We start from the raw sequence: 14,737 nt of genomic DNA on the forward strand, positions 1-14,737 counted from the left end.
TGGGTGTGTGATGCCTTCATGGTTATGTGATTTGTTTATGGATGGGGTCGTTAGGGAGGTGAATGCAAGAGTTTTGGAAAGAGGGGCAAGTATGCAGTCTGTTGTGGATGAGAGAGCTTGGGAACTGAGTCAGTTGTTGTTCGCTGATGATACAGCGCTGGTTGCTAATTCGTGTGAGAAACTGCAGAAGCTGGTGACTGAGTTTGGTAAAGTGTGTGAGAGAGGAAAGTTGAGAGTAAATATGAATAAGAGCAAGGCTATTAGGTACAGTAGGGTTGAGGGTCAAGTCAATTGATAGCTAAGTTTGAATGGAGAAAAACTGGAGGAAGTGAAGTGTTTTAGATATCTGGGAGTGGATCTGGCAACGGATGAACCATGGAAGCGGAATTAAATCATAGGGTGGGGGAGGGGGCGAAAATCCTGGAAGCCTTGAAAAATGTGTGAAATTCGAAGACATTATCTAGGAAAGGAAAAATGGGTGTGTTTGAAGGAATATTGGTTCCAACAATGTTGTATGGCTGCGAAGCGTGGACTATGGATAGAGTTTTGCGGAGGAGGGTGGATGTACTGGAAATGACATGTTTGAGGATTATATGTGGTGTGAGGTGGTTTGATCGATTAAGTAATGATAGGGTAAGAGAGATGTGTGGTAATAAAAAGAGTGTGGTTGAGAGAGCAGAAGAGGGTGTTTTGAAATGGTTTGGTCACACGGAGAGAATGAGTGAGGAAAAATCTACCAAGAGGATATATGTGTCAGAGGTGGAGGGAACGAGGAGAAGTATGAGACCAAATTGGAGGTGAAAAGATGTAGGAGGGTGAAAGGCGTGCAAGGACTAGAGTGAATTGGAACGATGTGGTATACCGGCGTCGACGTGCTGTCAATGGATTGAACCAAGGTATGTGAAGTGTCTGGTGTAAACCATGTAAATTTCTGTGGGGCCTGGATGTGGAAAGTGAGTTGTGGTTTCGGTGCATTATTACATGACAGCTAGAAACTGAGTGTGAAGGAATTGGGCCTTTGTTGTCTTTTCTATCGATATCCTCGCACACATGAACGGGAAAGGGGTTGTTATTTCAACTGTGGCGAGGTGGTGATGGAGGTGAATAAAGGCAGACAGTATGAATTATGTACGTGTGTATATATGTATATGTCTGTGTGTGTATATATATGTATACGTTGAGATGTATAGGTGTGTATATTTGCGTGTGTGGACGTGTATGTATATACTTGGGTATGTGGGTGGGTTGTGCCATTGTTTTGTCTGTTTCCTTGCACTACCTCGCTAACGCGGGAGACACCGACAAAGCAAAATACATAAATATTTATATATATATATATATAAATATATATATATATATATATATATATATATATATATATATATATATATATATATATATATATATATATATATATATATATATATATATATATATATCCCTGGAGATAGGGGAGAAGGAATACTTCGCACGTATTCCTTGTGTGTCATAGAAGGCGACTAAAAGGGAAGGGAGCAGCGGGCTGGAAATCCTCCCCTCTCTTTTTAAATTTTCCAAAAGAAGGAACACAGATAGTGGCCAAATGAGGATATTCCCACAAACGCTCAGTCCTCTTCACTTAACGCTACCTCGCTAACGCAGGATATGGTAACTATTATATATATATATATATATATATATATATATATATATATATATATATATATATATATATATATATATTTTATATTTTATTTATTATACTTTGTCGCTGTCTCCCGCGTTTGCGAGGTAGCGCAAGGAAACAGACGAAAGAAATGGCCCAACCCAACCCCATACACATGTATATACATACGTCCACACACGCAAATATACATACCTACACAGCTTTCCATGGTTTACCCCAGACACTTCACATGCCTTGATTCAATCCACTGACAGCACGTCAACCCCGGTATACCACATCGCTCCAATTCACTCCATTCCTTGCCCTCCTTTCACCCTCCTTCATGTTCAGGCCCCGATCACACAAAATCTTTTTCACTCCATCTTTCCACCTCCAATTTGGTCTCCCTCTTCTCCTCGTTCCCTCCACCTCCGACACATATATCCTCTTGGTCAATCTTTCCTCACTCATTCTCTCCATGTGCCCAAAAAATTTCAAAACACCCTCTTCTGCTCTCTCAACCACGCTCTTTTTATTTCCACACATCTCTCTTACCCTTACGTTACTTACTCGATCAAACCACCTCACACCACACATTGTCCTCAAACATCTCATTTCCAGCACATCCATCCTCCTGCGCACAACTCTATCCATAGCCCACGCCTCGCAACCATACAACATTGTTGGAACCACTATTCCTTCAAACATACCCATTTTTGCTTTCCGATATAATGTTCTCGACTTCCACACATTCTTCAAGGCTCCCAGAATTTTCGCCCCCTCCCTCACCCTATGATCCACTTCCGCTTCCATGGTTCCATCCGCTGCCAGATCCACTCCCAGATATCTAAAACACTTCACTTCCTCCAGTTTTTCTCCATTCAAACTCACCTCCCAATTGACTTGACCCTCAACCCTACTGTACCTAATAACCTTGCTCTTATTCACATTTACTCTTAACTTTCTTCTTCCACACACTTTACCAAACTCAGTCACCAGCTTCTGCAGTTTCTCACATGAATCAGCCACCAGCGCTGTATCATCAGCGAACAACAACTGACTCACTTCCCAAGCTCACTCATCCCCAACAGACCTCATACTTGCCCCTCTTTCCAAAACTCTTGCATTCACCTCCCTAACAACCCCATCCATAAACAAATTAAACAACCATGGAGACATCACACACCCCTGTCGCAAACCTACATTCACTGAGAACCAATCACTTTCCTCTCTTCCTACACGTACACATGCCTTACATCCTCGATAAAAACTTTTCACTGCATCTAACAACTTGCCTCCCACACCATATATTCTTAATACCTTCCACAGAGCATCTCTATCAACTCTATCATATGCCTTCTCCAGATCCATAAATGCTACATACAAATCCATTTGCTTTTCTAAGTATTTCTCACATACATTCTTCAAAGCAAACACCTGATCCACACATCCTCTACTACTTCTGAAACCACACACACATATATATATATATATATATATATATATATATATATATATATATATATATATATATATATATATATATATATATATATATATATATATATATATATATATATATATATATATATACATACACATACACACGCACATATACACACACACACACATATACATATATATATACATATGAAAAAAGTATATATATATATATATATATATATATATATATATATATATATACAGACATATACATATATACACAAGTACATAATTCGTACTGTATGCCTTTATTCATTCACATCACCCCGCCACACATGAAATAACAACCCCCACTCCCCGCAAGTGCGCGAGGTAGCGCTATGAAAAGACAACGTAGGCCACATTCATTTACACTCAGTCTCTAGCTGTCATGTATAATGCATCGAAACCACAGCTCTCTTTCCACATCCAGGTCCCACAGGCGTTTCCATGGTTTGCCCCAGAAGATTCACATGCCCTGGTTCAATCCATTGACATCACGTCGACCCCGGTACACCACATCGTTCCAATCTTCTATTCCTAGCATGCCTTTCATTCTCCTGCATGTTCAGGCCCATATCAATCAAAATGTTTTTCACACCATCTCTCCACCTCCAATATGGTCTCCCACTTCTCGTTCCCTCCACCTCTGATACATATATCCTCTTTGTCAATCTTTCCTCATTCATTCTCTCCATGTGACCAAACCATTTGAAAACACCCTCTTCTGCTTTCTCAACCACACTCTTTTTATTACCACATATTTCTCTTACCCTTTCATTACTTACCCGATCAAACCAATTCACACCACATATTGTCCTCAAACATCGCCACCAAACCGCACATGAAAGAACAACCCTCTTCCCCCGTATGTGCGCGAGGTAGCGCTAGGAAAAGACAAGGCCACACTCGTTCACACTCAGGGTCTAGCTATCATGTAATAATGCACCGAAACCACATCTCCCTTTCTACATCCAAGCCCCACACAACTTTCCATCGTTTACACCAAACGCTTCACATGCACTGGTTCAATCCATTGACAGCATGTCGACCCCGGTATACCACATCGTTCAAATTCACTCTATTCCTTGCACGCCTTTCACTTTCCTGCATGTTAAGGCGCCTATCACTCAAAATCTTTTCCATTCCATTTTTCCAACTCCAATTTGGTCTCCCACATCTCCTCGTTACCTCCATCTCTGACACATATATCCTTTTGGTTAATCTTTCCTCACTCATTCTCTCTATGTGACCAAACCATTTCAAAACATCATCCTCTGCTCTATCAACCACACTCTTTTTATTACCACACATCTCTCTTACCCTTACATTACTTATTCAATCAAACCACCTCACACCACATATTGTTCTCAAACATCTCATTTCCAGCACATCTACTCTCCTCCGTACAACTCTATCTATAGCCTTCGCCTCATAACCATTCAACATTGTTGGAACCACTATTCCTTCAAACATCCACATTTTTGCTTTCCTAGATAATGTTCTCGACTTCCACACATTTTTGAAGGCTCCCAGAACTTTCGCCCCCTCCCCCACCCTATGATTCACTTCCTCTTCCATGGTTCCATCCGCTGCCAAATCCACACCCAGATATCTAAAACACTTCACTTCCCCCAGTTTTTCTCCATTCAAACTTACCTCCCAGTTGACTTGTCCCTCAATACCATCTAAACCCGCTGCCTTGCCAGCTTTCATCTTCCACAAAGCTTTTACTACCTTTTCTCTGTTTACCAAATCATTCTCCGTAGCCCTCACTTATCACACCATCGCGACGAAAACACCTTGTATCTTCCACTCTATCATCAAACACATTCAACAAACCTTCAAAATACTCACTCGATCTCCTTCTCACTTCACCACTACTTGTTATCACCTCCCCATTAGCCCCCTTCACTGAAGCTCCCGTTTGTTCCCTTGTCTTACGCACTTTATTTCCCTCCTTCCAAAACGTCTAATTATTCTCCCTAAAATCTAATGATACTCTTTCACCCCAACTCTCATTTGCCCTCTTTTTCACCTCTTGCACCTTTCTCTTGACCTCCTGCCTCTTTTTTCTATACATCTTCCAGTCATTTGCATTATTTCCCTGCAAAAATCGTCCAATTGCCTCTCTCTTCTCTTTCACTAATAATCTTACTTCTTCATTCCATCACTTACTACCTTTTCTAACCTGCCCACCTCCCACGCTTCTCATGCCACAAGCATCTTTTGCGCAAGCCATCACTGCTTCCCTAAATACTTCCCATTCCTTCCCCACTGTCCTTACGTCCTTTGTTCTCACCTTTTTCCATTCTGTACTCAGTACTTCCTGGTACTTCCTCACACAAGTCTCCTTCCCAAGCTCTCTTACTCTCACCACTTTCTTCGCCACAACATTCTTCTTCTTTTCTGAAAACCTCTTCAAATCTTCACCTTCGCCTCTACAAGATAATTATCAGACCTCCCTCCAGTTGCACGTTTCAGCACATTAACATCCAAAAGTTTCTCTTCTTCGCGCCTATCAATTAACACGTAATCCAATAACGCATTCTAGCCATCTCTCCTACCCACGTGAATACGTATACTTATGTAGATATCTCTTTTTTAAATCAGGTATTCCCAATCACCAGTCCTTTTTCAGCACATAATTCTACACGCTCTTCACTATTTCCATCTACAACATTGAACACCCCATGTACACCAATCATTTCCTCAACTGCCACATTACTCACATTTGCATTCAAATCACCCACCACTATAACCTTGTCTCGTGCATCAAAACCATTATCACACTCATTCAGCTGCTCCCAAAACACTTGCCTCTCATGATCTTTCTTTCCATTTCCAGGTGCATATGCACCAATAATCATCCATCTCTCACCATCGATATTAGGTAACATTGAGTAATTTTTTTTTTATAGTTCCGTATTCCATAGTGCGGGCACATCACATTGATGATTGCCATTACTTGTGTACCATGGCAGTATACCAAAATCTTGTGGTAACCGGACCTCCTGCGACATAAATTTCGACTCTCACTGTGACCCTACACCAGTCAGTAAGGCTTGATGGACACTGTCCTTGTGTTTGACAGTAGTAGTGAAGAATGTGAACTTCTTTTATTCTTCGTGTACCTCGTATAACTACGAATGCGGCTGTGAGGTTGGAGGAGTTGAGTTGCGATATTCTCAGAGCGCCTTATCGTACTCACTGCCAAGACAACAGTTGCCTCAGAGCTTGAGGCAATATATGACCTACATAGTTCAGGTCATGGAAACTGGGTTACTTATCAAACTCAACAAGTGCTTTTTTCACGTATGCCCGAACTACCGCTGACAGTAATTTGACTAAAGACTTGAGCACAATTGGTTTAGGAACCACATCAATCGATAAAAGGTGTTTGTGCCGTCGACATGCAACCACGATCAGCTAACTGTTCCATAAAGATGTCCTACTGATTCATGCCCGACATATCACAATCAAAAGCTTAGAGATCGAGGATGATTTGTGATAAACGTCAATAGTGCAACGTGAAGTGAATATTATTGTTTGTCTTCTTATTGCAACACTTTTGAAATTTGTGGAGATTTCATAGTATTAACAATATTCTATATCTTCAACTCGTGCTGGAGTACGTGGGCATGTCTGTGCCCCAAACTTTGTGGAACTGTAGGTTCTTGAGTGTAAATAGAAATGTTAGCTGGCCTCTAGTAATACCATATGTCGCGGTCATTTCGTATGCTATCGGACATGTGGGCTTTGAATCTCGTAAGTCAACCAAAATTTCTTCGTCTACCGCGAGAATTGTGTCCGATCTAGTACAGAAAATGCCAGGAGAGCTAGATAGTCCGTTGTTTACAAGAGATCTCGTATCAACCCTGATGTCCTTCGATAAGTCGGGCTAACCTTGAACTTTTAGTGAGTGAAACTGCCACCAGGCGTCATGGCAGGATGCATTAATATGAAACCATAATCAGATACACTACATGTTCTAAAAGATAATGGAATGAAAAGTGAATAAGAAAAGATTACAGAACATTATCAAGAGACGTAAAAATTTTATGAAGTACATAATGTTCGCTGTTTGGTAAGTGCATTAGCCATAGATAAGGAAACTGCAAGAGAATGCAGTTTTAACGACCAGTGTTACACTCGAGGCAGGACGAAGCATAAACAGCGCATATCACTGTGAATGTTATAAATCATTATTCATAAAAGTTATACGCCATCTACACTATTCAGAGTGAGCTAAGCGTTCCATAGCTCCGTACCTTGATTTTCAAAACAGAACGGGTTTAGAGTATTCTACCACCATACTATATGGCCTCTTGACACAAAAATGAAATATTTTTCAAGCTCGCTTAACCATAAGTTTGCTGACTTACTATAACAAGTCATAGACAAGAACCAATGCTCACGACCACTACCCTCTAAAAAGTCCTACTATTGGCTGTTATGAGCCAGTTCTTCCAGCAGCCTCGAGCAGGTCTCCACCTAAGGCTGAGGTTCCGTCTTTTGCTCTACGAACTTGAACATGTCCTTCCATACTTCACCAACTTGCCAAACAAACATTTATATTTTACAAAGATTGACTTTATATCTTCGATCCAGACTCCAAGATTACAGATACATCAAATGTATTAGAAAATAAACAATAGTGATACACAAGAGAATGCATCAAAAAGGAAATAAGAGCATTTACACCAGATTTCTTAAAACTCTACATAACGTCAATGGCCGACCGACGGTACAAGAGAAAAATATAAACTTGGTCATTACTGAAAATCCCTCACTATGGGTTAACGTAATCCCGGCTAGGTGGACTGACAACCTGCCCTGTACCAACCCTGTATTTCATTTTCTTATTTCTTAGGTTTTGTCGTTCATACGTTTTCATTACCTTCCTTTTTTAACCTATGACGAACATCAACAGCAACGTAAAAAATGAGCACATAAAGTCTAAATGACAAAGGCAAAACAAATGCTAAAACAACAGGAAGATTTACTTTGTGTTATACGTAGTTACAGACCACACAGACCCATGGTCCAGGCGAGGTGCTCTGGCCTCATCACTGAAAAAAAGAGATGCAGTCCCTCCAAATACAGTACAACAGAAGGACAGCAAAGCAAAGGCTCCCCCTCCCCCCCCCCCCTCCCTGCAAGGTATTTTTCTACCTGTTTTCCACCCGGCGTGTACATGCTCATGTACACGCCGGGTGGAAAACAGGTAGAAAAATACCTTGCAGGGTTAATAAGCCTGAAGAAAGATTTAATAGGAAAGCCCTAAGGTGGAATGAGTATGAGTGTGTCGCGTATCCTATCACCAACGACATGCATCCTTTCACTTTTTGTTGTAAGGGCAACAGTAAGGATAATCTTGAACTCCAGCCTCTCGATCTACCATTCCTGTATTATTCCTGATGTTGCAGAATAATACAACAGTTCTAACCCTCTCAAAGCATACTGTTGGTATGTTACCGTAGCATAGCCAGGGAGAGATCATTGATTGAGAAGGCAGCACCACATACCACTGGGTTATGATGACTGATTAGATGAATCATTCAACGCCGGAGAGTGACAAGTGATGATAAAGCCAAATTTTGAAGATATTAAGGATGTTACTATGAACAACATTTTCTGGGAGATTATTCAACGGATCGATAATGTCGCCGGCGAAGAAACATTTCGCACACTCCAGATTAACTCGGTGCCCTCTAAGTTTTTTTTTTTTTAATCCATTTTCTCCCTACGGCAAAGCAGTGCGATTGTAAAGGAATTTTCAATATCGACCTTACTGAATCCATTAAGTATTTTGAAACATTCTATAAATTTGTCCCGGAGGCGCCTCTTGCCTCGAGAAAATAAGCTTAATTCTCTCAGACTCGTATTGTTGGTTACGCAAGGAAGGAATTACTTATTTGCTCTTCGCTTCACTGCTTTCATTCTAAGCGGGCCCAAAGCTGCACGGAGTATTCGAGGTCTATTCTAATTAGATTTAGGTACAGAGGCAATATCACATCCTTGCATTTGTACGCAGTTACTCTTGATAAATCCTAACATCCTACTTGCTTTCTTCGCATCTTTATTGTAATGCTGAGAGAATCTGAAGGTACTGGCGATAGTGACCCATAGATCTCTCACACTAGGGGTGTCCTTTATCTCTCACACTAGGGGTGTCCTTTATCTCTCACACTAGGGGTGTCCTTTATCTCTCACACTAGGGGTGTCCTTTATCTCTCACACTAGGAGTGTCCTTTATCTCTCACACTAGGGGTGTCCTTTATCTCTCACACTAGGGGTGTCCTTTATCTCTCACACTAGGGGTGTCCTTTATCTCTCACACTAGGGGTGTCCTTTATCTCTCACACTAGGGGTGTCCTTTATCTCTCACACTAGGGGTGTCCTTTATCTCTCACACTAGGGGTGTCCTTTATCTCTCACACTAGGGGTGTCCTTTATCTCTCACACTAGGGGTGTCCTTTATCTCTCACACTAGGGGTGTCCTTTATCTCTCACACTAGGGGTGTCCTTTATCTCTCACACTAGGGGTGTCCTTTATCTCTCACACTAGGGGTGTCCTTTATCTCTCACACTAGGGGTGTCCTTTATCTCTCACACTAGGGGTGTCCTTTATCTCTCACACTAGGGGTGTCCTTTATCTCTCACACTAGGGGTGTCCTTTATCTCTCACACTAGGAGTGTCCTTTATCTCTCACACTAGGGGTGTCCTTTATCTCTCACACTAGGAGTGTCCTTTATCTCTTACACTACGGGTGTCCTTTGTCTCTCACACTAGGGATGTCCTTTATCTCTCACACTAGGGGTGTCCTTTATCTCTCACACTAGGAGTGTCCTTTATCTCTCACACTAGGGGTGTCCTTTATCTCTTATAATAGAGGTGTCCTTTATCTCTTACAATAGAGGTATCCTTTATCTCTCACACTAGGAGTGTCCTTTATCTCTCACACTAGGGGGTGTCCTTTATCTCTCACACTAGGGGTGTCCTTTATCTCTCAAGCTAGGGGTGTCCTTTATCTCTCACACTAGGGGTGTCCTTTATCTCTCACGCTAGGGGTGTCCATTATCTCTCACACTAGGAGTGTCCTTTATCTCTCACACTAGGGCTGTCCTTTATCTCTCACACAAGGGGTGTCCTTTATCTCTCACACTAGGGGTGTCCTTTATCTCTCACACTAGGGGTGTCCTTTATCTTTCACACTAGGGGTGTCCTTTATCTCTTACACTAGAGGTGTCCTTTATCTCTCACACTAGGAGTGTCCTTTATCTCTCACACTAGGGGTGTCCTTTATCTCTCACACTAGGGGTGTCCTTTATCTCTCACACTAGGGGTGTCCTTTATCTCTCACACTAGGAGTGTCCTTTATCTCTCACACTAGGGGTGTCCTTTATCTCTTACACTAGGGGTGTCCTTTATCTCTCACACTAGGGGTGTCCTTTATCTCTCACACTAGGGGTGTCCTTTATCTCTCACACTAGGGGTGTCCTTTATCTCTCACACTAGGGGTGTCCTTTATCTCTCACACTAGGGGTGTCCTTTATCTCTCACACTAGGGGTGTCCTTTATCTCTCACACTAGGGGTGTCCTTTATCTCTCACACTAGGGGTGTCCTTTATCTCTCACACTAGGGGTGTCCTTTATCTCTTACACTAGAGGTGTCCTTTATCTCTCACACTAGGGGTGTCCTTTATCTCTCACACTAGGGGTGTCCTTTATCTCTTACACTAGGGGTGTCCTTTATCTCTCACACTAGGGGTGTCCTTTACCTCTCACACTAGGAGTGTCCTTTATCTCTTACACTAGGGGTGTCCTTTATCTCTCACACTAGGGGTGTCCTTTATCTCTCACACTAGGGGTGTCCTTTATCTCTCACACTAGGGATGTCCTTTATATCTTACACTAGGGGTGTCCTTTATCTCTTACACTAGGGGTGTCCTTTATCTCTTACACTAGGGGTGTCCTTTATCTCTCACACTAGGAGTGTCCTTTATCTCTCACACTAGGGGTGTCCTTTATCTCTCACACTAGGGGTGTCCTTTATCTCTCACACTATGAGTGTCCTTTATCTCTTACACTAGGGGTGTCCTTTATCTCTCACACTTGGGATGTCCTTTATCTCTCACACTAGGGGTGTCCTTTATCTCTCACACTAGGAGTGTCCTTTATCTCTCACACTAGGGGTGTCCTTTATCTCTCACACTAGGGGTGTCCTTTATCTCTCACACAAGGGGTGTCCTTTATCTCTCACACTAGGGGTGTCCTTTATCTCTCACACTAGGGGTGTCCTTTATCTCTCACACTATGAGTGTCCTTTATCTCTCACACTAGGGGTGTCCTTTATCTCTTACACTAGGGGTGTCCTTTATCTCTCACACTAGGGGTGTCCTTTATCTCTCACACTAGGGGTGTCCTTTATCTCTCACACTAGGGGTGTCCTTTATCTCTCACACTATGGGTGTCCTTTATCTCTCACACTATTGGTGTCCTTTATCTCTCACACTAGGGGTGTCCTTTATCTCTCACACTAGGGGTGTCCTTTATCTCTCACACTAGGGGTGTCCTTTTATCTTGTGGCCCATCAGTTCATACTAAATCTTTTTGAGGTTTTCTACTCATAACAGCTGATATTTATTAACGTTAAGTGACATTTGCAATTTATTAGACCAATCAGCGATTATATCTAGATTCTCTAATAATCTTAACCGTATCTTCTTCAGTTAATATGGCATTACCGATCTATGTGTGATCCGTGAATTTGGACACTAGGTAATTCAGCCCCACGTCAATATCGTTAACATAGATGATGAAAAGTATAGGCCCAAGTACGGATCCCTGAGGGATTCCACTAGTAACGGGTGACCACGTTGGTGATTCCCCGTTCATTAGTACTCTCTGCCTCCCATCACGTAACCAGCCTTTTAATTAAATATTTTCTGATGAATTTGAAGGAGACTTGTAAGGCATGATGTGCGCCTTCTAAAACCATAATGTGTATTACTGATCATGCTGTGTTGTTCTAGGTAGGCTTCGATCACATCTCAATGAATCGACTCCAGAAGTTAACATGTAATTGACGTGACGCTAATAAGACGGTAATTACTAGGCAATTCGCGGCTTCCCTTTTTGTATATAGGAGTGACGTCCGCCAGTCTCTAGGCCTGTGGAACTATTCTATCCTGGAAAGATTTACTGAAAAAATGGGTTATCGGCCTGGCAATTTTGTGTTTGACGTTTTTAATTATTCGTGAATAGAAACGATCAGGACCTTAATTTCATCTATCTGTGTTGTTAGTTCTATACCTCTGACGGTAAATCAATGTATCGTGTGAGTGTTATTTATCACTGTATCAATCCCACGAAAGAGGTACTTTGAATAACTACCCTCTCATGGATATAACAACAAAATGAATGAGGAAAGAACTCGATAAATTCCCACTGGTTATTTTTTTTCTTTTACTTTTACGATGGAAGCTCCAGTCACGAAAAAAGTCCACATTATTGTCAAAACTCAATTGAAATATAGAGAGATTAATGAAATTGAAAAAGAAGAGACAAGAGAAAGTGATTTTTTGAATTTTGAAAAGAAGTTGAAACCTGTTTTGAAACGTGTCAGGTCAAAGATATTGGGAAAACATGAGTGTAGAAAATTCAAAAATTTCGTGCTGTAGCGAAAGAAACATTTAAAAGAACAGCTCACCCTTGAGTTGTTGGTGGCCACACTTTAATCATGTGACGCAGCAGCTTGCCGAGTATTGTGTTGTCTAGCTAGTGGTGGGGGCACACAAGCAGCCAGTTTTCGAGGGCAAGAAACAAAGAGGGAAAGTGAACCATTGCAGCTTAGGTCAAGTTTTGAAGTTATCTTGGGAAAAATATAATTCGGACCACTTTCGGCTCAGCTCTGTCAAGTATGGATGCATAGCTACCCTCCCCAGATGTGACGGCAGTGCTTCATACAAGGTCTGATCAGTCCTTTGTATAAACGACAAAACCGCTCAAATGGAAAAAGAATTACATATGAATAGGACTCCCACTTCTTAAGAGACAGACTTGGCTATTTTCATAATGTGGAGCTTCCAAGATAGAGTGAATGTTACAATAATACCAAATATGTTCATCGAGTGAAGAGGTGAAATTACAGAACCGTAGAAGGAGATATGAGAGTGGTCAGGAATTTTCGATAGAGAGGTGGGGAGAAACTGGAACTTGGAGGCATTAAACTTAACCAGATTTCGGCTATCCCACTGAGATATCCTGTCCAAGTCTGAGTTTATTAAGGAAATTCTGTCAAGACGAGTTGCACATCCAGTGGAAGAAGAAAGATCAGAATCAAAGGATGTGGAGGACTGCAGTGTTGAGTTGCCAGTGTAAGAATGCATTCTTTTTTGTGGAAGAAATGAAATCGTTGATGATGAGGAGAAAGAGTGTAAGAGAAAAGGGGGAGAGTGATTCATCAACAGCCACAGGGATAGATCAGCCAGAGAAGGGGCAAAGTGAGGGTGGGAAGCTAAAAGAGGTGAGCCTAGAAATGAGACACAAAATGCCACACCGTGTTGAAAGTTCTGGATATGTCAAGGGCAACGACATAGGATTTTCAGAATCTTTTCTGGAAGATGACCAGACACTAGAAAAATGGGAAAGAATATCACCAGATGGATGTTACCTTACGAAAGCCATACTAGTAATCAGAGAGACGACTGTGATATTCAAGATATCTGAGGGTATAGGAGACCAGGAAGGATTAGAAAGACTTTGAAAATGGTAGATCTCAAAGCAACAGAACAGTAGTTAGAGGGTTTAGAGCGGTCATCCTTCTTAGGATGGCATGTATCAACACATATTTCCGAGAAGAGCAAGTTCTGGTTTTTAAATCGAAACGCAATAAACGAGCAAGCACAAGTGCACGTTCAGAGGCACATTCTTTCAGTAAATGGGGATGGATGCCATCAGGACCATAAACCTTGATTGTGTCCAGACAGAGAAGCACTTTTCGGACAGTTCGGGAAAAGATCACAGGAAGAGGCATAGGATTAGTAAGAGGAACAGCAGAGGTGAAGAAATGCTAGAATCATCCAAAGTAGACTTAAAGGAAAAACAGGAATCAGAGAGTTTCTTTATCTATGAGAGAGACAGCCATTGTATAGTCAAAAAGGAGAAGTGAAGGAAAGGTAAAGCGACAGAGGCTTTTAGTGATGCCTGTAGCTAAGGAACAGAAAGACCTATCAGTGGATGACGAGGAGAGGCATTCGCGCGTTCTTTGAATAAAGGAACGCTTCGCCTCACGGATAAAGTGCTTGTAATGACTAAGGGTAAGAGTATCTATCAAGGAGGGAGAGTGTTTCCAAGACCGATATGCGTGACTCCTTCCTTGAATGCTTTCAGAACAGGAACAGTTGAATTATGGACTAGAAGAAGAGATCGTTTTGGAGGAAGAGGTGATAAATATTTCCATATCCACAACAATTACCTCTGTTATGCATTTGGCGGAGACAGGCGCTTCACTTTATAAGAGATGGTTATTAACCCAGGTAAAAACAGAAAAGAATTTTCAAAAGTTACTCCAGTCAGCATAGTTGAAGGGCCAATATCTATGT

The sequence above is a fragment of the Panulirus ornatus genome, chromosome 14, assembly GCF_036320965.1.
Source record: "Panulirus ornatus isolate Po-2019 chromosome 14, ASM3632096v1, whole genome shotgun sequence".
NCBI lineage: Eukaryota > Metazoa > Arthropoda > Malacostraca > Decapoda > Palinuridae > Panulirus > Panulirus ornatus.